The sequence below is a fragment of the Phalacrocorax aristotelis genome, chromosome 1 (genome assembly GCF_949628215.1).
Source record: "Phalacrocorax aristotelis chromosome 1, bGulAri2.1, whole genome shotgun sequence".
Taxonomy (NCBI): Eukaryota; Metazoa; Chordata; class Aves; order Suliformes; family Phalacrocoracidae; genus Phalacrocorax; species Phalacrocorax aristotelis.
This window is the reverse complement of record NC_134276.1, coordinates 67539234-67564836: the sequence shown is the minus strand read 5'-3', so window position 1 is coordinate 67564836 and position 25603 is coordinate 67539234. Positions and strand designations below refer to the sequence as shown.

Here is a 25603-nt window from a genome sequence, read left to right as displayed (position 1 = left end):
AGACCATAATTGCCTAGGGAGGATTTGATGACAAAAGAGTCCTCTGTGATCAGATGTCTACTCTAAAGCAAAGTGTGGGAATTAATTACATTGGCAAAGGAAGTCTTTTTTAACTTTCTGTCACTTATCTAGTCCTAGGTCATGATCTGTGCCTTCAAAAGCACTCAGATGCTCTCCAGTGTGTCAGTCGGACCACTTCCAAGAGAGAAGATTGAAACCCACTATGTGCTGTCCCCTCTTTGAATGCTAACTTACAAGCAAACGACTACTTAAGTTGTTAGCAGAAATCTGTGCTGATTAACTTTCATTGCATTTTAAAGCTTTATGACCCATCCAGGAATAACCCTGAAATTGCGAAAGATCTGCACTACTTAAGATCACTTTGAGTATCCTATGCTTGTTGGATAATGAAGTGTGAACTGTATAAATCTGCTGACCCAAAATACAGTATCAGTAAAAATGCAGAGCTAGGCAGGAATGCACATAGGTCAATGAATAAAGCTCATCCATTAGCTTCTTTGCCTTTCTGATTACCCTGGCAAACGCAAGGAATTTTAGACACCAACTCCCAAGGGTTAGGAAAAGGTTAGCTTCCTGCAGCCAAAAATATTTATATCACACAAGTAAGAAAAAATGCTTCAGTAACTCTTTTTCTCTAGAGGAAAAGCAAATACCACACGAACAGCATGCCATGTCTTGAACTAAGGCAGCATTCTTCTATAGGCCTGGGAAAGCATTAGCCTTTAGGCATAACTTCCAGGGACAGATCTGGTTGGGAGGACTAACAGGGTGGTAGTTTCTCTGCTAGCACAGCAAGTATAGGATCAGCCAAAGGCTGTGCTGCCCTTCTTTCATAGAATATCATACTCCAATGTTGATTTCATCTGTTGTATGGTGATGAAATGAGAGAAAAGGGGAGTGAGCAGTAGAAATGGCTTTTTCTATCATGAAGAGCAAATCCATGAAGAACTGATGTCCACCATATTCACAACAATAACAACTTTCAGTATGATCCTGGAAGATCCTGGAAGGAGGCAACGGTCAAGGGCACCGAGCCCAAGCAGTGTTCTCAGCCCTGCTGGTGAGGAGAAATGGCTTGAGGAGGGTTGGATGGATCCAGCAGGTCAAGAATTGGCTGTGCATCTGGAGTCAGTAACAGGAATTTGGCTTTTATGACCATGAGAGTATCTTTCATGACCAAGGACTTCGTGGAAGAGATGGGATCCACCTGGCTAATCAGGGCAAAAGCATTTTTGCCTACAATCTAGATAACTGGTGATGGGTGCTTTAAATTAGGAGCAAGAGGGGAGGGAAATGAGGACCAACAATCAAGTGAGGAAGTAGTGGACCAATGAGAGAAGTAAAGTGAACAGGGTGATGTGGACAAGAGAAATCTCATGAACAACATAACAGAGCTAAATAGGGCCCATTTCAAGTGTATGCACATTAATACGGAAGAACCCATAGGACAGCACAAGGAAAGCTCTCACCCCTTTTCTGGGAAGCTTAGCAATCTTTGAATTGTCTGTACACTAACACACAGCATGAAAAACAGTTTGAGGTTTGTGTGCAGTCACAGGCAATGATCTCATTGGGATCACAGAGATGTGGTGAGATAGCTCACAGGACTGGAGCGCTGGATGGATACAGGCTTTTTAGGAATGACATGTAGGATGATGGAAAAAGGAGTTGCTTTTTTATGACAGAAAGCAGGAAGAATGCACAGAGCTCTGCCTAGGGGCAGATGAGCCAGCTGAGAGCTTATATGTCAGTATTACAGGCCAGACCAAGGGTGTCTTCTATAGACTTCCTGATCAGGAAAAAGTAGATGAGACTTTTCAGACAACTGGAAGAAGTGTTGCGCTCACAGGCCCACGTGCTCACTGTGCTGGTTTTGGCTGAGAAGGGGTTAATTCTCCTCACTGTGGGGGTCGGCTACCTTTCCAGCTTCCCGCGCTCTGCCGCGTGGCGGGGGGGGGGCTGGGAGGGGCAGGGCCATGGTGGGGGCGGCTGACCCCGACTGGCCAATGGCAGGTTCATTCCATACCATGTGACACCGTGACCAGTATATTGAGGGGGGGCAGTGGCAGCGCGGAGGCGGCGCGGCGTCGGGTCGGCGGGCGGCTGCGGCGCGTGCGGTTTGTTCCGGCGGTTCGTTCCCCCCCTCCCCTCCTTTCCCCCTCTCTCCTCCTTCCCCCCTCCCCCGGGGCTTTGCGCATCTCGTTGTTCTCCTTTACATTGCATTTCTACTGTTGTTTCTTTTAATTTTAATTATTAAACTGTTCTTATCCCAACCCACGAGCGTTACCCTTCTGATTCTCTCCCCCATTTACCGGTGGGGAGTGAGCGAGCGACTGTGTGGGGCTGAGCTGCCGGCTACACCACGACAGTCACAGAGTACTTTAATTACTTTACTACTTCAAAGTAGTAAAGGACTTTACCCTGACATCTGGGGGAGACACAACGTATCTGCTGCAGGGACAACACAGCAGGGCACAAGTAATCCAGAAGGGTTCTGGAGAGCATTAGCAATGACTTCCTAACTTGGACGATGAAGGAGCTGACAAGGAGAGGAGCTCTGCTGGACCTCATACTTACAAACAAGGAAGGATTGGTCAGAGATGTGAAGTTCAGGGGCATCCTTGCCCCGATAATGAGACAGTGGAGCTCAGGATCTGGAGAGGTGAAAGCAGGGAAAAAAGCAGGATCCCAACCCCAGACTTCAGCAAAGGAGACTCTGGCCTATTCAGGGATCTGCTTGGAAGAATCCCATGGGATACAGTCTTGGAAAGCACTGGGGTCCAGGAGAGGTGGTTGATATTCAAAGATCACCTCCTGCAAGATTAAGATCAGTTCATCCCAACAAGCAAGAAATCAAGCAAAGGCAGCAGGAGGCCTGACTGGATGAACGAGGAGTTCCTGATATAACTCAGACACAAAAAAGAAGTGTACAAGGAGTGCAATCAGGGGCAAGTCACCAAGGAGGAAAATAGAGAAATTATATGAGGATGTAGGGATGGGGTTAGGAAAGCCAAACCCGTCTGGAGTTCAATTCAGTGAGGGCTGCAAAGGGCAACAGGAAGGGCTTCTACAGGTGTACTAGCAGCAAAAGAAAGATTAGAAAAAATATGGGCACACTACTGAATGAGGCAGATGACCTCATAACAAAATACATGGTAAAGGACAAAGTACTCAATGTCTTCTATGCCTCAGTCTTCAAAGGAGACCAGTGGGAAAATCTGGGGCAAGAAAGACCCTTGCTGGAGGAGGACCAGGTTAGGTAATGTTTAAACAGACTGGAGATACACAAGTCCATGGGACCTGACGGGATGCACCCACGAGGAGGCTCAATGTCAATGCAAAGCCACTCTCAGTTAGCTTTGAAAGGTCATGGTGTTCAGGGAAGATTTCTGAGTACTTGAAGAAAGCAAATGTCACTCCTGTTTTCAAGAACGTCAAGAAAGAGAATCCAGGGCATGAGACACTGGTGGGAAGGTGATGGCACAAATAATCCTGGAAAACATTTCCAAACACCTCAAGGACAGGAAGGTGATTGGGAGTAGTCAACATGGATTTGCAAAGGGAGAACCATGTCTGACCAACCTGTTAGCCTTCTACATGGATGTGACTGGCTTGGTGGATGAGTGGAGCTTCTGGATGTGGTTTTTCTTCACTTCAGTAAGGCCTTTGGCAGTCTCTCACAGACAAGCTGATAGAGTACAGGCTAAATAAATGGGCAGTGAGGTGGACTGAATGCTGGCAGAACTGCTGGGGTCATGGTGTTGAGATGAGTGACATGAAGTCCAGCTGGAGGCCATTCAATAGTGGTCTACCCCAGGGGTCAATACTGGTGACAATATTGTGTAACACCTTAATTACTGAACTGGATGATGGGTAGAGTGCATCCTCTGCAAGCTTGTAGATGATACAAAACTGGGAGGAGTGGCTGAAACACCAGAGGATTGTGCTATCATTCAGAAGGACCTGGGCTGGAGAAATGGCCCACAGAAACCTCAAGAAATTCAGCACAGGAAAATGCTAAATCTTGCACCTGGGGAGGAATAATCCCATGCTCCAGAAAGGGCTGGCAGCTGACCATCTGGAAAGCAGCTTTATAGAGAAGGACCTGGGCGTCTTGGTGGGCAGCAGGTTAAACATGAGCCAGCAATGCACCTTTGTGACAAGAAAGGCCCACAGTATCTTTGTGTGTATTAGGAAAAGCATCACCAGCAGGTCCAGGGAGGTGATCCTTCCTCTGCTCAGCACTGGTGAGACATATCTGGAATACTGGGTCCAGTGCTGGTCTCCCCAGTATGAGAAAGACATGGACATACTACAGTGAGTGAAGAAAATGACCATGAAGATAATTAACAGACTGGAATATCTGTTGTAAAAGAAGCCGAGAGCTGGGACTGTTCAGCCTAGAGAAGAGAAGGCTCAGGTGTACCTTATCAATGTGTATCAATAACTAATGGGGGAAGTAAAGATGGAGCCAGACTATTCTCAGTGGTGCCAAGGAAAAGGGCAAGAGGCAAAAGGCACAAAATGAAATAAAAGAAATTCCCTTCGAACATAAGAAGAAACTTTTTTACTTTATAGGTGATTAAACACTGGGAAAAGGTTTCCCAGAGTGGTTGTGGAGTCTCCATCCCTGGAGGTACCCAAAGCTCAAGTGGACACAGTTCTGAGCAAACAGCTCTAGCTGGCACTGCTCTGAGCAGTGGGGTTGGATTAGACAATCTCCAGAGGTGCCGCCCAGCCTCAGCAACTCTGTTTTCGTGAAGAGGGTCAGAGCCTACTTCAGGATATGAGCAAACTAACAAGTCCTCTCAAAGTACCACAGGTTGTCAACCTAGCAAATATACCTTTGCACCTGGAGACAGGTGCTCCCTCACCTCACCTTCCGGGAATGCATGCCCTTACTGCAGGATGCTGATGAGTGACACCACCACACCACACCAGGAGGTTGCGTATGGCCCCGAATGTTAATCCTCCCCTCGGACAACTCTGTATCTTGTTAAAGGCAGTGAGAAAGCTGTCTAACCTGCCTCTATCAAGTACAGGAGGAGCCTCAACTTGGCCCTGATCACACAGCTTTCCTGCCCTTTACAGCTCCTTCCTCTTAAAAAAGAAATTGGTCCTTTTATTGGTTTGGTCTTTTAGCACAGGCACGCTTGTGACTGGAAGCAGCACTGTTCCCTGAGGAGAGAGGTGATTGATTAATCCATACCCACTATTTTCACTTCATATTGCTGTGCAGCTAAAAGGTCAGAGCTGTGACATGGAAGCAACCACTGTGAATATAGTTAATAAGTTTGCATGCACAATCGCAGCAAACAAGTACTCTCCTTCTTGCACCTAATTCTGAAAAGCAAGCCTGCCGCACTAGTAAACCCAGCTTTCTGCATTCAGTCTGTTCTTCTAAATGCATTTGTATGTTCAATCAGTCTGGCGACCCTAAATCAAATAAGTGATGATTGAGTGTATAAAAAGAACAGAGATTAGGTAACATTGACTTTATCCAGACACCCACAGAACTCAACACCTAAAGCATGCAGCTTTTAAGTAGAGGTACATTGGGATGCTGAAAGGTTGCATTGGTAAAAGCTTCTGTTTGAATTAGATTTTCATGCCACAGAGGTGTTGTGGTCTGTCTGCCTATTAGGGTAGACAAACAGGTGTTTATATGAAACACCTTATACTAAGGTGTTTATGTGAATAAGGCACCACACAGACATTAAAAAGAGCTTAAAAATTATCCAACAGTATGTCACACTGCATTAACACCCATTGGATTTTATTGGCCTCTCTAATAACAAAGACAAATGAGATATACTTCAAAGCTATAAAAGTATTCCTGACAGACTGCTCAGAAAATACTTTATATTTTTATATTGCTCACTGCAGGCTGTGTATAGGATATATAATATAATACAAGATACCTACCAGACCTTGATTCCATTTGATTCTACTGCTTATAGAAATACTGGTAGAGACAGAGCTACTTTCACATATTATATATGTAAGTGTATATATATATTTCATCTATTATCAGGGGCTTAAAAGTATATAGCAACAATATTCTATCACCAGTTATCATTGTATAGAAAGAAGTAAGGTTATATTAAAAAACATTTTCTAAACTTAGACTGATGGCAATCTGACTGTATCTGCCCATTATACACAAACACATTCATACATAAAGTAAAAATAGCATCAGCATATAATAAGAAAGACCTGACTATGTAGACACAGAGCAGAAAAGATGACTATCACTCTTAGGCTCTGTGGTAACACAGATAACAAATAACAGCAACAATAACAAGCACAATTAGCTAAGAAATCATATTTTCCAGTGCTCAGAAGGGTTGAACGAAACCCAGCCATTTTTTCTTTATATCAGTAAACAAACTCAAGCATGCAACTACATTTTTATACAGAATTCTTCCTCTTTTTGCCAGCCCACTGGTGTTTGTGCACTGTGTATATGAGCAGAGCTCCAATGAACAGATCTTTCCCACCTGCCCATTTCCAGTTAAAGAGAGCTACTCAAAGAAGCAGAGAAGGGGAATGCACTATTTATCATATAATACTATTACAGATTAGTGGGAGGTATTGCATAGCTCTGTTCCAGTAACAATGGTTGATCCTGGAAAAATCTGATCATGTAATATGCTGTGCTGGGAAATACTTCTGAACTTGCCGCACTCAGTATGACAACTTGATGCACTGAAGTCAAAAGCAGGCTTGCTGCCGAATTCAGCAGAAAGAGATCAAGATCAGGCTACTGAAGAACATCCACAAGCTTCTGAGATTTGACTCTCATGGCTCCTACAAGACCTAACACTAGTCATACTAGACTTTGGGTTAAAATTTTCAGAGGTGTCAAAATCTGGACATCCAGTAATTCCCTTTAATTTCAGGCAAATCAGAATTGCTCAGCCTTGAATGCTACAGAATGAACTGTAGCAGTCCCTGATCTTGCATGGGTTTTATTTCAATATTTTGCTTGTATATGTATTAGAATCAGGGAGTGATGAACAGATGGCTAAGAGGGGAGGCTTTATGCCAAGAAAGAGGAGATTTGGTCCAAAAATAGACGGTTTTGGTTTGGTTGGTTGCTTTCTTTTAAGAGCATACAATAAAAAAACCACATTATCTTTGATGGTGGGAGCATTGCAATACGTTATTCATGTAAGGAAAGTATTCTTTGAACAGTATCTTTGGTGGATTTGATACAATGTCTGTAGGGGAGGAGGTTGTATGGCCCTTCACTGGGGTATGGAAAGTAGGTTTTTCTATTCCAGGTTTTGTTTCCTTGGAGAACACATATATTTTGGATAACATAAGGAAAATTCCATCTCCCTTATGTGTAAGTCCACTTTCCGAAAACTGAGATATAGCATAAACTGTACTGATTGAAATGTATGCCATACTTTACAGACACAAAACATGGCTAAAACTTTATTGAGATAATTATATAGCTAGGGCTATTTTTTCCAATTTCAGTATTTATTTAATCTTAGCTTCCATGGCTGCATCAATAGAAGTGTAGATTAATCAGTGCCAGGGAATGTTCTCAGGCCTGAAACTCAATCACCTAGCCCATTAAGTTGTTAGAACTGTGCCTGCGATGGCCTTGGCCTGGGCAAACTACTACTCTTCCAAAATAATTTCTGGGCATGTTTTGGAAACTAGCATGGGCCAAGAACCATTCCCAGTAAGTAATTTGAACATTGCCATGCTGCCTGTGACTCTAAGAGACTTTAAGAGTAAGGACGTGGGCTCCACCATGCCAGTTGGCCTGGGGACCACAGAACAGTCCTGGGCACATGTAAATGACAAATATAGATAAAATTGAGAAGTCCAAAACCAGGCTAATGTTTTTAGTGGCTCATTAATTTGAAGTTTCTAATTTTCTGTTTTCTTCCTACAATATTTTTGTAGGTCTTTTCCATCTACAGCATAGCTAGCAATGAATAGGAGAGGGAGCTGCCAAGATTTTTCAAGTTTAATCCTAAAAGCAAACCGAAACGTAACCCTTCAGTGCCAGCTCAGCCCTCTGCCAACAGCTGGGTGTTCTGGAGATTATCAGTCCCTTCAAGATCAGGCCCTCTGCTAACTTTCTGAAATCAGGCATCCAAATATGAACAAATAGATGTTATTAGCAAATAGATTTTATGCTTTTCTGGAGGGCTAGAGGAACCACAGGTATCTGTGTCTGCCTCACATTGACTGTCTTACAGCACATAGCACATGGGAGCATACGGATCTGAGAGTTTTCACACAAAAGACAGAAAAATCTCATGAAAGGAGGTGCCAACATATTAGGTGTCTGGGAAAGCAGGCAGACTGGACCACTGTCTGAAGACCTGAGCTAAAACTGATGGGATCCCACCCTTTACAAAAAATGAGCGGAAATGCTACAGATCTTTTGTCATTCCTGTGTCTGACCAAGAGCTGTTTCTCAGTCTTTTTCAAAAACATTCTCAATAAGATGGGTGTCTCCTGAGGAAGACCACTGCTAGGAGATCCCAGGGATACATAGCAGTGATTAATACAAACATCTTTTGTGCTTTCACTCATAAACAAAAAAAAAGGTGCATTTTTTAAATTTTATGAACAGCTTCCATATTGGCTGTGACAAGATGGGTATTATGGAACATCTGAGTCTAAGGTACAGGTCAGTATCCTCAATACTGTGGTGAGGGGGTATCAACTTTAAGAAACAAAACATCTTATACTTCTCTCTGCTCCCCAGCCTTGCAACTCCCACATAAAGCGTACGATTATACCTTCTGGAACCAGAAACAAGGGTGGGGTTTTTTGACAATTGTTTTGGGCTTTTACTTGTTGGCAGGTAAACATGCAATTCAGTTTTCAGTTTGTAATTTCTGGAGCAGAAGAGGCTTTCAGAAAACAATTTATTTTGTATAATTTCACTATTCTATGAAAGGAGCAGAAATAATACACCCACCCCACCCCCCCCCGAACTCCCCAATTCCAGATTTCTAAATATTGAACCCATATCAACTGATGGAAAAGAAAATAAACTAATTACAATAACCATTTTAAGCTGGCTAGTTTCTTACAGACCTACATTTTTGCTTATGCTTGATAAAGAATCTTTAACCTCCTGGTAGAACAACAGAATGCCTTACCCATAATTCATGACATGTTAAATTTTTGTACACATAGTTTACAGGTAGTTACTAAAATCTACTGCTTACATGCTTCATTGGCATTTACTTCTGTAAGTAATGGCATCATTTTAATATTCTTTGCATTTCAGAGAGCAGCTGTGAAGAGAGGCATCACTGACTAACTGCAGGAGCCTGTGGGCACAAGGGAGCATGTGCTCCCACAGGAAAAGGTGCCTCCTTGGACTGGCCAGTGCCCTGGGGCTGCCCACCACCACCACGGGGCTCAGTGGGCTCTTTTCTCTCCCATCAACATCAGGGACTGCTCTTATGGGAGTGCCAGGCATCAGCTCCTGGTCTTTGCTGCACTGGGTTGAGCAGAAGTACTCTTTCAGTCAGTGCCAGGGATGCTAAAGGGGCTGGTACTTGAAAGAGCCACTGCATCTCTGTCTCTCTCATTTATTAAGAAACTCAAAATACATAATAAATTGGCTGTAAGTATTTGGTTGACAGCAATCTGGGATGATGTGGTTGCTACAAATCCCCAGGTTTTAAAAAACTATGGCCCTGAAAGAAAGTCCAGATGATAGAAAATAAAAGTCCCAAACACTATGGAGAAATGCCTGAAAGACAGGAACTATTAAAAAAAAAAAAAAATCTGAATTTTATTTAGAATAAAGGAAGTTGGGAAAGTACAGTTATGGGAAGAAAAAGAACTGTACTGGTGGACGTGGCAGTGTTAAGTTTATGGTTGGACTTGATGACCTGAAAGGCCTTTTCCAATCTAAATGATTATTTGATAATTCCTACCTGCTTCACATTTTGACCATGCACCAAGAGAGCCTTTCCTGGGGTTATTAACAGTTTTTGTCTCATTGCCACCACGCTCACCATCAGCTTTTGAATCCAAATGCCAGTTTAGTTTTATTTTATCAAGTGGGCCTCCAAGTCTTGCTGTTTCTGCATTTCAGCAGTTTTCCTCCCCTGTGATACCAGTGTTTGTTTCCTGCTTTTTCTTCTGTGTTTTGTCCTCTTGAGACCATCACAATGACTAACAATACAGAAAGTCCCGGGACATCAGGGAGTGCACAGTGCATGCTGTCTGGGATTTGGAAGGGTGAGTGCTAAAAACAAAGAGCAAGCCATTTCTGGACTCCCACAGTCTTACTTAGGTGCACCAGCCTAGCCCTGAGGTTATCCTACTGCTAAGGGCTACAATGGACTGGAACATCAGGAATAGAATATTTTCAAATTTTTTGCCATTTTTTCAAAATTAAGCCAATAATTAGCAAACTATATTAAGAAACTATAAGCCGTAGAATTAGATTTTCACATATTCTTTTGACCTAAGCAGCAGACTTGGCTAGTGTGTGTTGATTCACCTTCTACATGTACTGCTTCTGCCTTCAAAGTCAAGGGTTCCCAAATGTACAGTTGAACAACTCTTCAAAGGGATGTAGAGTGAGACAGGGAGATGGAATGCTTCTGTCCATGCCATACCCCGACTGTAACTACAAGACCTTAGTGACCCCCTGGTGCAAATAACACATTCCCAGTTTTGTAAATACTTAGGAGGCAGTCAGGACAGTATTTGTTTACATACTTTGGGTGAGGTCATGCTGCGAATTTCACTCGACTGCAGTCACCACTTACCCTTCCTCATGCTTCTCTGTCTGCTCTGCATGAACTTAACTTATGAGCTAATCTTCCTCCAGAAATGCTGGGCTCCTGCCTAGGGACCCTGCTTGTCTCGTCTGCAACGCTGAAATAACCCAACTCCAGTGCTGAAAATAGGAAAAGCAGCTGGTGTGGCTTAAACACTTCTTCACCCTCACAAACCAGATTTACTTCACACTATGCTTTCCAGGGGCTCTTTTTAGGATTTCTATTTAATTTGAAATACTAGATCTACAGAATCCTGTTCTCTTAATGCTTGGGAACACTAGATATTTGTTTCAGCTCTTTCAAACCAGCAAATACTCAGAGTACCTGTATATTGTCAAGGCTGAAGAACATGCATACATGAATCTGTTTTACTTTGTATTTCCTCATTGATTTTTCTTCTATTTAAAATGTTTTGTAGTGGTAGCCTCAGTCTCACTCTCCCTTATTTGGGGGAGATTTCTGGGCTGGTAGTACTGCTACAGTCAAATGAAAAGCCTCCAGATGCTGTAGCTGCCCCATTGCTAGACGATGAGCACAGACAGGTCTATTCTTGATGTGGACAGACAGGCCTGTTCTCAGATGGATATAGTTCTATTAAGAGAGGTTGAATCCTCTTCAAATACCCTTTTTTCATTCAGTGACTTTTGGCTGCACTCTTCCTGGCATGAATGCAGGAGGAGAGGCCCATCAGCCTTCATTCACCGGCATACGCAGTGCAGTGGGACAAGTAAAAGAAGTGGGGGCTGACTCCTCTGCACATCCCCATGGAGGTTCAGCAGCCCCAGTGCCTTTTACCTGATGCAGGTGTAGGTGGTGGCAGGAAGAAAAGAGGTGAGCTGCTGAGTGACACCGTGCCTGTCTGCTCGGGGCTGCTGTACTACAAACCAGTATGTCATCAGTTACTCTGGCTGTACTGGGGAGTTGGGGCCACACAAGGCTCCAGCGAAGAAGCCTACTCCTGCCTTAATACCCCAGACCTCTGGCAAATCCAAGCCTGGAATATGACTGCTTTTCTTTAGTCAAGTTTTGCGAGCTAATATCTCTCAGGATGAGGCTGCAGACCTTCCCATGATACCTGCAACAGCTATTTTGCAGAGTTAAAAACTTAGATTTACCACTGGCTTTTACACAAGTTTCTAATGATGCAATTAGCCAATATTATTCAAGACTGTAATTTTAGTTATTGCTTGATGCAGTTAGAGATTTAATTGCTTATTACAGATGATTACTTACATTGATTACATTACCTTGATTATAGGGTTTGTTATATGAACTGATTGCTCTGTCTTGATTATAATGATGTTGTGCCATGTGAGTAATTAACTTTTCCACAAGAATGCAAGAACTGTTTATTCTGTTTCTGGTACTGTAACTCAAATACATGAAATACAACCCGTCTCCTCCCTTTTGCCTTAATGCTATCAGAATATGTAAGAAATATATAAGTCTCTAAGCATACTACTGCAGGAAATCTCATTTTGCCACACGCTAACCTTTACACATCTGAACTGAGTATCCTACTGACTGAAATGAGGGGTTTACATTTATAATGCTTTTTTGGATTTATTTTATGTTAAAGAGAAGGAAAAGAGGCTGAATGAAATGCATCTAGTTGAGCAGTGTATATATTGAATATCTACATATACAAATAAAATGCTGGAGGTTTAATTAATGTTGCAGTTTTGATTATAATTCTCCAGGCATGGCACACCACTGACAGGGACCTTTAAATATCCCCATTATAATCCAAGTAATGTAATAACAACTTCATGTATGAAATTTTTTGCTAGGTATTGAGTAAAAAACACAAAGAAATTAGGTGTTTATGCCCAGCAATTTGCCATCAAAGCTCCCCATCATCCCTGTAAAGGGAAGACCCTCATCAACACACATCACAGCACAACAGAGGCCAGGCTGACAGGGCTCATCCAAATGGAAGGAACTGCAGGACTAGGCCCCAAAGACAGTAAAAAGTCCATGAGAGAATCCCCAGGAAGAACAGAAAGACATGAGTTATGAAATTAAGATGGTCTAAACAATTAGTAAAATGATTCATGCATACCCTGATTGCTAAGGTGCAATAAGCGCTTCCCCGTCTCCATTGGCTTGTCATTTTGAAGCTCACATGCAATTCAGAAGATCAGAGATGTTCAAACACATGGTGTTCAGTACTCCAGAGGCAAAAAGCCACTGGATATACTGCTGGCTGGGAGTGTGGAGAGAACTGCACTGATACATACACACAAGGAAATCCTAAGTAGTTTCGGTAAAAAATTCCATTGACTATGATATCTTAAAAACATACATTTTCAAACTTGGAATTTCTCATCAAAGGCTAAATAAATATATCACAAGCGTGAACTTTCATAATCTATCAACACTGGTGCAACACATATTTTAATAAGCTCTTCACAGAGCCATAATTAATAATAATAAAAACTTTATTGAATACCTGGGAACATACTTTTCATGGACACTATTTGCAACTGAATAATCATCCGCTCACAGAGAGAGAAATTCCTGCTACATGATATTACTATTCATACTAATCATGGTTTCTTCTTAAAGGTGAAACAAATAAAACCTCTGGCTTTTTAAAAACTTTTGCTAGGGCAAAATGCAGCATACTTAAATATCCTAAAATTTTACTCTAGTAGAATTTAAGGACTTTTATGTGCTTTACTGATTGAGATCCATGTGAATAAACAGCACCTTCCCCATTTTTTTACTCAACTAGTTTCTGCACAGGGCAACTCAAAGCACTGCTTTTCCTTTGAGAAATGATAGAAAAAAATGCCAAATATTTTTGCTGTAGTCTGAAGTCTGCAGGTGGTTACTCCCTCTCCCCTCTATGTATCCATGTAGAAGCTTTCAATTTTTTTCATAGAACAGAAACATCTGTTGATAGTCTAGAAACATTTCTGAGAATAGGAAACAATGAAGGAAATTATCTTCTGCTGGCAGCACATCAGAGGGAAGTAGATTATGCTTTTCAGAGCAGACTGCAAGCCCTTTTTTTAGGATTAAACTGTAATTAACTTGCTTTGTATGCTTTGCATAAATTCCATCATGGCTAGTGCTTTGTAAAGTAAGGTTAAAGATGGAAGTAGACAGTTAATCTCCCTTGATCCGAGCTTCTATTCTACATTGCTAAACAAATTCCCCCCACCCCACCCCCAAAGTGATTTTTGGATGTATAGAAGCTACACAGATGAAGAAGTCTATAATCTATGGAAACAGATGTAGATTTTAGAAGGTCATAATCTATGTACAAATGCAGAAGACTATAATCTACGTCAACTAGAACACCAATGTCATTTTAAACATGGATCAAATCCTGCTCACTGTCTCGCATCTCATATTATGCCTTGCACAAATAATATAATTATTAAGGTGAGTAAAATGGGTAGAATTTCCCTCCATATCTCTGGAGTTCATTTACAGTATACTCAGTGGAGTCTGCACCTATTTAATTACACTGGAAGCAAAGCTAGAAGAAAATTATTTAATTTTCAGAGCCAAAGAAATTGGAAGTGCCGGATTTGTTATCACCCCAAAGCACTGAAAATTCTGCCCTGTTGTGCATTGACATTGTGCTCTCTGTGAGACAGGATGATGTAATTAAATGGCAGTGGCATTTAACCATTAACTTTCATATACTCAGATGTGTGGGTCATTCCCCTAATGTCTTCTGAGAGTTCAAACTCCTAATTCAAAATGAAAGAGCAGTCTACCTCCCACCCCATTGCATGCAGTGTAGCAAGATGCCCTTTACTGCATCTTTAAAGAATTTTTACCTCAGAACTGTATTACTGCAGCCTGAAAGACCAAACTAATGACATTAACAAGGGATCTCAATGTGAGCCATGGGAGAGAAGCCAATGGACCAATGTTTGTGTCACAGGGCTAGGGGAAGCTGGATCAGTTGTTGGTTTTGCCAAGAGTTAGGGCTTTTGTCCTACACAGTGGTGCAGATGAAGAGCCGGGAAGGCTTGAAACAGCCTTCTCTCTGCCTCTGTCCTGGGGCTGCAGAACAGCATGAGGAGACCATGTGGTAGATCTAGAGAGATGCTGTTGGGAAATGAACAGGGAATCTCTCTTTTTCCTTCCCATCTACAACTGAATTGCTCTTTGGCATCTAAACACAATGTGCGTACTGCCTAATAGTTTAGACATTTGTATTTGGCTGGTGCAATTCCAACCCTTTTCCCTCAGGAAAACAAGTCACAGCAGGGAAGAAAAAATGAATTTTAAAGAATTTGCAACTCAGCTAAACCTGAAAGGAATTTAAGTGGAAAAAAAAAAACAACCCAGAAAAAAACCAAAAAAACAAGCACCAAACAAAGAGGAGCTGTATAGCCACAGGGCTTTGTCCCTGCCAATGTGAGAGGCTCGGCAAACTGGAGTGGGGGGATCTTAAGACATTCTCCAAAAAAAGGGTTGCCATTATTTGTCTTACTGGAAAATACCTGGCAACGAAATCAAACCACCCTACCAGCTCCTCTGTAATGTTAATATATTCAGGCTGTATGCATAGTATGTACCTGTCTGGAAACAGAGGAATATCAGACTGAAGATTCTTGGGGACAAAAACCATGAAGCCATCCCCTGTCCCTCATACAGTGTAAGTTCTCTGCATTCTAGCCCAGATAACATCAGCAAAATGACAGTTTTGCTCTCAAGCCCTTAGATGCATCCAATATATTCATCATTGGGTTGTCTTGTATGTTATCCAATATCTGAGGAATAGTGTTTTGAGTAGAGATATTATTTCAGTTATGTTCATGTTAAAGATTGCATTTCCTTTACAGATTTGAAGACTAGCAAACCTGGATCAGAAATCTTGATAAATGGTTTTCAGCTGTTTTTAATTTGTAAACCCCTGTATGTTTTCCAGCAGGAGACAGGTCCTGGCACCACACTGAGAGACCTGCTGGTGAGAGGCAATAGAGTTTCCACATGACCATAAAATAGTTCACAGAACTCTTCTTTGAAGACCCTGCTCTATAATGACCTTCTGAATAACATAGGCTAAATAATTTCACCCCCAGACATCTGCATCAAGTTCATAACTTCTGGGTAAGGTTCACAAGAGCATGTAAAAAGAAGCTTGGGATTCAAATATTTCAGTGACGGAGAACCATCCATACTCTTGACAAAGCTGTTCCCATAATTCATCATTGTCAAAACTGTGTCTGCTTCATGACATTGACTTCAGCCCCCTGCACCTACTTGTGCTTTTGCACAAGAGACTAAAAGCCCTCTGTTATCAGACAACATTTGATTACGTAGATACTTTAGAGAGGCCAAGATCAATTCACCTTTCAACCTTTTCTTTGACAAACAAAATAAATCAAACTTCTGAGTACTGTTGCTAAAAGGTGCCACTTCAAATTTCAGATTTTACTTCTTTGAACTCCTTCCCAGTTGATAATGTCCTTTGCAAAGCACAAAGAAACACCAGAGCTGGAGTCAGTAATCCAGCAATGGTCCCACACGACACCTATATTGGCAAATAAAAGCCAGTCTCCAGTCTTGAGGCCACATGGTCTCATCCACAGCGCTCACACCCACACAGCCTAGTGTTATCCCTCCAGTTCAGATTTGTGTTGAAGAGCTTGTGGGGGTGGTCTGAAACTGAGCTGAAGTGGCAGCTAACCATTAGACAGAGGTCTGATGCTTGAGTTTATTCGATAGCAGCAGAGTAGACATGGCCACTAATACATTACAAAATACCTCTCATTATGGGTAACTCAGCACTCAGCTTCCTCTTGCTAGTAGACACTACTGTCCACTAATTCATTGGTTGTGTTAGCTCAATTAACTACAGTATCTCCCCAGAAGATTACTTTACATTCAGATTTTTTACCACATTGCTGTTTCATCCCTCCTTAGACTCGCTGCTTTCCAAAACACAGTGTCTCCATCCTAGAGGACATCCTAGATGTCCTTTTTCTCTACTCTGCTCCTGAAAATACTAGTGTGGCAGAAAGGTATCCAAAATCCCCTCCTTTGGCCCAGGAAGGTTCTTCTGGCAAAAACACAATAACCTACAACAGCACCAATATAACTGTAGTTACCGTGGGGGAGATATTCACCTGAAAGTGGGTGATTTTGCCAGAGCCGACAGCAAAGCAGAGCTTCCAGGCTTTGATCTAGCAGGAAGCACCAGATATCTGTAGATATCTGTAACTCATTCCAGGGCTCTCAATTATGCTGGAGACCTATCCAGTATGAGGAGCTCTTCTACCACCTGGATTGTAATGTTCAAAGAAGAGTATTCAGCCTGTGATTTAAATTATACTCAGTTGCATTTGGATGCATGAACATAACTGTTATGTGAATGTGGTCATCTTGTAGTACAAAAGAAAATTTTTAGCAGATTGGCTTAGGCTGGTTGCAAGAGTCCTCCTTTGCTCCAATCCTTAAACTAGGTCCATAAAAAAGAATTAATCCCCCCTTGTAATTAAGTGCTTCTGTAGGAATGCAGTCTGTGCTTCCCATCTCAGTGTCAGATGCAAGGTCTAATGCTAGTATTTAATCCTGCAGAATAGTTGTCCATTAGCTTCAACATGCATTGCTTGCAAACTTAAGCACTTTGTATTTAAGAAATCTGTCAAAAAACATTTTTCACCTCAGTGGACCATCAATATAAAAATCACTACCGAGCTAGTGCTAGTTTTCAGTTATGAACATTTAGTGCTCACTCTGCTTAAAAAAAAACACAACAAAACCCTTTATGGTATATGCTATTATATTAATGAGTCATACAGGACGGAAATTGAATTAAAAGTAATTAGCTGTAATTTTGCCTCATGTAACAGCATGGAGAAAGTAAAATGCATTTAGTGTTCTTCAGAGAAGCTAGCTAACTTAACCGCAGTGAGAAATTACTTATTCTTTGAGTTGCATTTTCTACCGCCAGTCATCAAGGTAACAACTTCGTTAGACATGGAATACAACTATTTGGTTTTTATCTTCAAAGGAAGGGCTGACAGGTTTCCTCAGAACATTTCAAATGGCTTTTTAGGAGATCCGGCTTGAGGCGTGCAAGGCTTTGGGGTGTGACGGCAAGCCATGTTACATGCCATGGGCTTATGAAGTCACCCTGTAGTAAAATGCAGTGGTTGTCAGTGAAGCTGCTGGGCACCCCTGTTGTAATTCTTGACTGGGTATCTGTAATCTGCACAAGCAGCTTCAAAGATGGGAAGAGGATCGACATTCTCAGCTGTTGCACATGCAGCCACCAGATGGTGGCATCAATTCTTGAGTGCTCACATGCAGCACCTGCCTCTTCTGTCCAAGGCCTGGGGAAGCAGCAGGGAACCTGCAGTTAGCTGCTGAGTGGGCATCCATCCCTGCCTGGGGTCCTGCGCTTACACTGGAACTCATCAAATCTTCATAACATTTCAGACTCTACTTCTCTGACTAACTGACGTCCCAAGCTGAGGTCTCATAATGTTTGATTGTTTCAGTCATCATTGGATTCATCACTTCTAACTTAGCTCAACACTGGATTGAAGCGGAACCAAGTGAACACTGCAGCCCCAAGAACTGGTCCTGCCTTCTCTCCAGCTTCCAGCTACCCCTCCCCACGGCTTGCCTTGGGCTGGCACCGACAGTGTGTGTCTGCCTGAGATAAAGTGGATGGGACAATCCAGCTGGCAGCCAGGCTAGCAGGGGAAGGCACACAGCGTGAGTCTTCCCTTCAGTCTGCCCTAGGAAGGCTCCTGCGCCTTAGCAGAAGAGGTGAGGCAGAAACATGAAACCTGGGAAGGAGGGTGCCACTTTTTGACAGCCACCCTTATTTAAAATCCCACAAATATTTTACTGCAGGCAGCTGACCTGTACTTTGTAACCTGTAAAACACTGAAAGCGCTGATGTTTGCTGAGGCTGATAAACCTCAGAGTGCTAATGTAGCTTCTCTATTCTCCTCAGGAGCTTCTCTCCTTGGTTGGGATGCCAGAGCACCAAGTGGTCACGGTGATTTTGCAGCGTCTTGGTCTAAAGGCATAAAACACCACATAACTAAGAGTATTTTACACATGCTTTCTGTGAGAAAAAACAGCACTCAACTCCCTGATCTCAACCTCAACTCAACACAACCTGATGTGGTATCTGTAGCACAGAAAGGTACAATGCAAAACAGCCCTGACCTAAATCGTTTGGGCAAGCTGAAAGAACCAAAACCCACACCCACTCGTTATTTTTTGCCAGGGTTGGCTGGGACTGCAGTTTTATAATGTAGTTCTTTTTTTACTGGATGGGTGTCGCCATCTTGATATTACTTAGTACGGAAGCTTTTGAGCTCTACCAACCAGAGCCCAATTTGCATCAGCATCCCCCAGATGAAAGACTATTTTCCCCTCTCTGCTTCCCAGAAGGTGAGTTTACATAATACCACTCTTATTAAAGACTTTTGAGTTAACATACATAAAGAGAAGACAAATATCTCAAGGTTAGTATCAAATTCCCAGATCTATAGGTAATTACCCAGCTGATACACTTCAGAAGTCCACAAGCACTTAAACCATGTGGGTGAAGATCCCATGCTAGGGCTAAGTGTTTTAGTGTCCTCCGTTTCAATGACAGGTTCATTTCAGGGCTCAATGTCTGATGATATGTTCTGTTTTAATTAATTCCTTAAGCCACCACTATCAAGAGGAAGAAACTAGATCAGCTGAAAATGAAGTTAAGTCCGTGTGACACAGAAGTGGCTTTGCAGAAGAGGAGAGGGATCCAAGGGACAACTTAACACTGCCTGGTTTGATGTGCATTTTAGATCTCATGATGGTCAAGCAACTCTGCCTTTCCACAGCACCCTCCTTGTCCATATACACATATCCTTCTAACACCTACATGAGTTTTAATAACTTCAGTCATCAATGTAAAGCTGGCACATAGACATAAAGTCAGAAAAAGTGCAAAATGGGAGCCCAGTGTAGAAGCCTGACCCTTTTTCTGTTCCAATTCTTGTACATATGAAGTATTAAGAACAGTTTGTGAGAATCTGCTATTGTAAATCAGAATCTAACGTGTTGTCTCTGCTTTTAGGCAGGATGGTATCTGATCCTTTGCTTCCAATGAGTGATGTCACGCCTAAGGCACCAAGAAGCCTATCCTCTATATACCTGCAGTCACATTAAAATAATTCATCTAGATGAGATCGCTTATTGTATGTATGTATATACAGTATATGATTTCAAAGACACAGCAACATGTTTTTATCCCAGAGGCACTACAGTTGGGATCGAGACTCCTTCAGTATAATGACTGTTTACAGAATTATCCTACATCACAAAAAACGTTTGGATGATCTCTTATTCCTCTGCCATTTCACTACTATGGTTCAAGACAGTCTGTAGTAAGAATAAAAAAGTCCCCAGATCTCCATAAACAAAGCAACCATTTGTGTTTGTGCTTTCTAGTGAAGATGAGCAAACCCCCAGTGATCATGGGCAGAATAATCTTATGGATAAATGATTTTTTCCTTTCTCTGGACCAGTTTTACTAACATTTAACATTCCACCACTTTCCCAGTTTCTTATTTGTGGACACTTAAGAAAATTCTTGAATGGATTAGGGTCTATGTGTATAAAAATAGAGGTCTGAAATTGCAAAACAACAGAGTAAGATGCTCTTCTCCTCAGGCTCTTGTAACATGATTTCCCTTAGCATAGTCCATTTCACGTTTCAGCTCTTAATACAGTACCTCATCATAGCATTTTCTCAAACTGCTAGTAATAAAGTAAAGAAGTAAGCCATGTCGTTGGCTACCTGTAAAAGCTAACCTGAAGTGCATCTGATTATTCTGCCAATTTGTCACTTCACCATTCAGAATCAGAAGTTGTAAGCAGTTTATAATCTTTTGGAGGGTCACCACCCAATACACTATCCAAACATTCATTCAAAGACATGTTCATTCAACCCACACAGATAAAAAACACGGAGGCTGTTTTTAAGAGGCCCCTGAAATAATTTGCTTGGAAGCACTTCTAAGACACTTTAGCTATACAGCCCTTGGCCGAGCTGTTCACTGGACATTAAAGCTCTCCATGGCAGAGGAACGCAGCTCCGAGCACAAAGGGACAGGACAGTGCATATGTGCAGCAGTTCTGATCTGTATATTTATACTGTCACTTCATTGCACCACATAAAATCAGAGTCTTTTGAAAATCCCTTCCTTTCAAAGCAAGTTCATGCCTGACCATAAACTGCATTAAAATAGAACTTCAGCTAAGAGACCGTAGCCGTAATCAATGATGAGGTATGTAAGGGTCATTATCAAAGCTTTATAAACACAGAAAATTCAGCCCAGTTCATGCTTAAAAGAAAGCCAAAAATGGTAATGAAATGGCAATTAATTTATGTTGGTTATAGAAATTTAGAAATCTAGTGCATCTTTAAAAATAGTTGAATGTGAATCCAAATTCTTTGACTGTATCTGTTAGTTTTCTACAGCATTAATGTAAAATTCTGCATCTGGGCTGGAAAAACCCCAGGCTACAGTTCAAGCTGACTAGGTAGCAGCTTGGCAAAGAAAAAAATGGATGTGTTTGTGGACAAGCAGGGTGTTTTTGCAAAAGTGATGGTCAACTGTGTACGGGGCTGCATGAGCAAACCAGCACCAGAAGGCTGGAGGAAGTGATTATTCCTTTTTGCTGAATGCTCCTGAGGCCACATCTCAGTGTGGTGTCCAATTTTAACCCCTCTCCAATGTAAGGAAGACCTCGACAAACTACAATATGACCAGCAGGGGGCTGCTAAATGATCAGAAGAATGAGGAACAGGATGTACCAGGATGGGTTGAAGGAACTGGGCTTATTCAGTGAGGAGAAAGGAAGGCTTAGGGGTATATTTATTGCTGTATTGAACTACTTGAAGAATTGTAACAGAGAAGACAAAGCAAAAAAGGTCCATAGAGAAAGGATTATGGCAACCATCCCAAGCTGCAATTTCACTGGTATGAAATTGCAGTGAGCCCTTCACTGCAATTTCTCGTGTTCTCATTGGCACTATCCCAAGCTCTTCAGCTCTGCTTTTTCTTTTTAGTGAATCTCCTTTAATAAATCTGTCCAGATGCGATCTGTGAATTCCACTCAACAAGATCAAAAAGCAGTTCTTATAGTCAAGCAGAGAGGACTTCCTCTGCCTGAGCCCTTGGTTTCTCCTAGAGCTTTCAGGCACGTCAGAGTCTCTTGTTATCACATACTTCAGGAGAATGCAACTGGCCATGTGTCAGTACCAATGTTCCATGAATCCCAGCTGGCCAAGTGAAAGGATGATGCAAAGCATTTGTCTCCACAGCTTAAAATACCTGCCCATGCTTTTGCTACCTGTCGTCTTCCTAACCTTCTAAGGAAGCTCTTGCAGGCAATGTCCTCACTTCATAACTGTATTTCTTGCTGCTGGCTATTTTTGGTTCTGTCCTGGGGGATACCTGCAAAGCTAAGGATTATGTGGCCAAGGCTTGCAGTCATGGATAGGAGGGTAATAGGTATGAATGTGTGTGAGGTGGGACAGGGGGTCTCCATGTGTCCTGAGAGGAGGCTGTTAAATGATCTCCATTAGCTGTTGCACAACTGGGCTATTCTCATCTGCTAAATAGCAAAACATCTCAAGCAAACACAAATTCGGATAATTGATTCCTATGATCACATTATTTTTCTGAAATAACATCACTGTACATGAATTCCAGCTTTGTTTTGTTTCATGTGATTCTGGCTCCTTTCTTTTTTTTTTTTTTTGAAGGTGAAAAGTGCAGCTGAAGGGACCAATGGTGAAATTAACTTTACACAGTAAATTACATTTGCATTATTTTTAAAATAAGCTACTGCTACTTTAAATCAAGCTACTTTTCCTTTAGTGTTCTTAATTTTATAAGTACTGTGCTCTAGAGCTTTCCATTAAGCAAAGTGTTTTTAAATGAGTCTTAAATAATTTAAATATCTCTTTTCTAAAATACATCCTTTTCCTGGAAGAATTTTTGTCAATTTTATGCCTTCTTGGGAAGAAAATAAAGCAGAGACAGTACTTTATTATTCTAGCCACAGTCTTGCAAGAGCAGAAAAAAAATGTGCAACAGTAATAGTCTCCATTCAACAGTAGGCACACACTAAGAAAAATCTATAATAATGTAATTTGCCTTCTTCACATCGCTACCAACTTGAATTAAGTTAAAAATAAAAGGAAAACCAGGAGACATTTCTTATTCCAAACTGATGTGAAGGAGGATGTTGTATTTGTTGTCAATCTGAAGCCTGCCTGGCTTCAGCTAGTACTTCCCCCTCCAGGAGAAAAAGGACCTGGAGCCTTGGTATCAGCAGCCTGACACTAGAGACAGAAAAGTGAACACCGCCCAACTTCTCCTCATGAAAACTTTATGGCTTCAGTGTAGACCTGGGCACCTGCTCTGACAGGCCATAAGTTTGTCCTTTCCCTGAACGAAGGACAGTTTAGTCCCATTCTCCAGCAGTTATCCCTTATAAGGCAGGGGCCAAAGTAGCAACAGCACAACACATTTCTGAAAACGGCTGGTATTGGCCTATGGGGAATGGACTGAACATGGTGTTAGTGCTCTCCCTGAAGGAAATTAGCTGTGATGCAAAGGGGATGTAATGCAGTGGCAGTGACACTGTAGCCTGCATGACACACCTTCTTTTGATAAGGCTCCACAGTTCCTGTAAATCATATTGGGAGCATACTTGAACTACCACCCCTACAGATTTCCTGAGGTGTGTTAGTCAGAGAAATTAGGTGATGTAAACCTTTATTTCACCTGATCCTATTAAGCTCCTTATGAGACACAGGACGAAAATGAGGTGAAGTGAGTGTGACCATGTTGATGTGCAAATTTTCCCACAAAAAGTATTACTAAGCATTTTTTTGTTCTGTAATATGTGAAGGAGACCAGAAGAGACAGATGTGATAAAACTTGGCCCAAGCATAAACAGCTGGAAAAGGATTTCCATGAAGTATGCCATGTCATGACTGAAGTACGTTCTTGTCATTAGGTCGCACATCTCCAGCACTCTGAGGGATGGCTGGATGGTGACCAGCCCCTTCTAGCCTCCAGCTCTGCACAGATTATGCAGTCATATCCAGTCACTGACTTAACCAGGTACAGAACTGGACCCAAGATTGTAAGATGCTTTCTTGGTTGAGTGCAATGAGTTTGTGCCTTCGTGCTCTTCTATGACAACTCACTGGCACACTCTCTCCCCAGAAAGCACTGCAACGAGCTGAATCACTTTTAGTCCATAATGACACATCAAACATGCAGCTATTTGTGCTGCAATAAAGAGGAGGTGAATATAAACTCTAGGTATTACATATGAAATCTTGTTTCTTCAGATAAAAGGGTACAATAATATTCGAATACGATATTGTTGTTTGATTTAGATGGGAAGCAGTGTTGTTTCTAGAACAGCTAAGTAATGTATGTGAAAGAAACTTAAAGCCAAGAGTGCAAACTGACAAAGGGAACAGGTAGAAAGATGACAGGGGCGATGCCTGTCTCTGTGTTTGAGATGGGGCATTACACACTGCCCTCTGACACAGTAACTCGCCTCAGAGAAGGTGAGATCATGTCTAACCTCAGCAGTGGGGGGGCTGTGGCTGCATGGCTGCATTGCAGTTAAAAGGTGTAAGACTGTACAAGTGCCATCTGAACACTTTCTAATGGTCACATCTAAGCAGGACAAAAATAAGTATGGCTCCTGGGAAATTAGGAGACAGGTCCAGTATTTGAGTAAGTAGCAATGGTTGTCTGGGGCACAACCACTGAATTTTCAGGAGCAGAAAACCTAAATAGGAATCTGCTCCTCTCCTCTTCCAAGTAGCTCCCATGGAAAAGCTCCCTGGGCTCATGCTAGTCAGAGACAGTTATACTAGGTGTCATCCAGACCAACAGCAGGGCAAATCTGAGTAAATGCAGGGTCTGTTTAGCACAAAACGTGATTACAAACCATTGTTTATTCATGCTCAAATTGCACAACTCGGCTGTTTATACCAATAGATGTCTCCTTCCTTGTGCAATGCATGTGTGAGGTTCTGAAGCCCACATTTGGTTTAAAGTCCTCTTCAATAACAGTAAAAAAGAAAGCGGTTTACAGTTTTGTGCTCCAAGTGATCCAAAGCCTTGTTATTCTGATGCATTTGCTAACCAAAAATTAACTGATGTCAGTGATGTTACGCAGCCCCTCAATGAACATAAGCATAAAGATGAACAGGCCCATGATATTTCATAGCAGTGAAGGGGTCATATACCATCATACTTGCTGTATTATGCAGCACACTACATCTGAGTTCTAGCATCTATTAAAATATATAACTAATTATTTCCTGATGCTTTGGGAAATCAAAGCTCAGCTAAAACGTTGGATTTAGATTGATTTTTAGGCATTCTATCACAAAAGATAGAACAGCAAACACATATCTAACATGTCAACTGGCAAATTCATATGACCCCACAACCCAGTTTGTCCTGTTCTTCTATCGATCCTTTTTGTCTAGTATTTTAATTTGAACTCTGTGAGCCAAAATAAAAAAAACCCTTTGTTCTAAGTTTGTCTAGCGCTTACACAAGAAGGTCATGAGAAAGACTCCTAGGCACTCACAGACAGTAATGAACTACTAGTAACGCTACTGCTGCTACAGTACTGTAAATGCCTATAAATGTTCTTTTGAAGCAGAGATGGCAATAGGTTTGGGGGAAGAAGGAGGACTGGGTTTTGAAGACCCACTGGAAATACTAGTCAGTCTGGTTAAGTGACCCACCCACCTTTTGATGACAGGC

The 25603-nt window shown here is 41.8% G+C and overlaps 1 protein-coding gene across 1 annotated transcript in view; it reads right to left on the bottom strand.

Annotated features, from left to right (window-relative positions):
* The window catches only part of TMEM255B (transmembrane protein 255B), an 84257-nt gene that overhangs the window by 19706 nt on the left and 38948 nt on the right, over positions 1-25603 (bottom strand). The gene's annotated exons all lie outside the window — the stretch shown is intronic.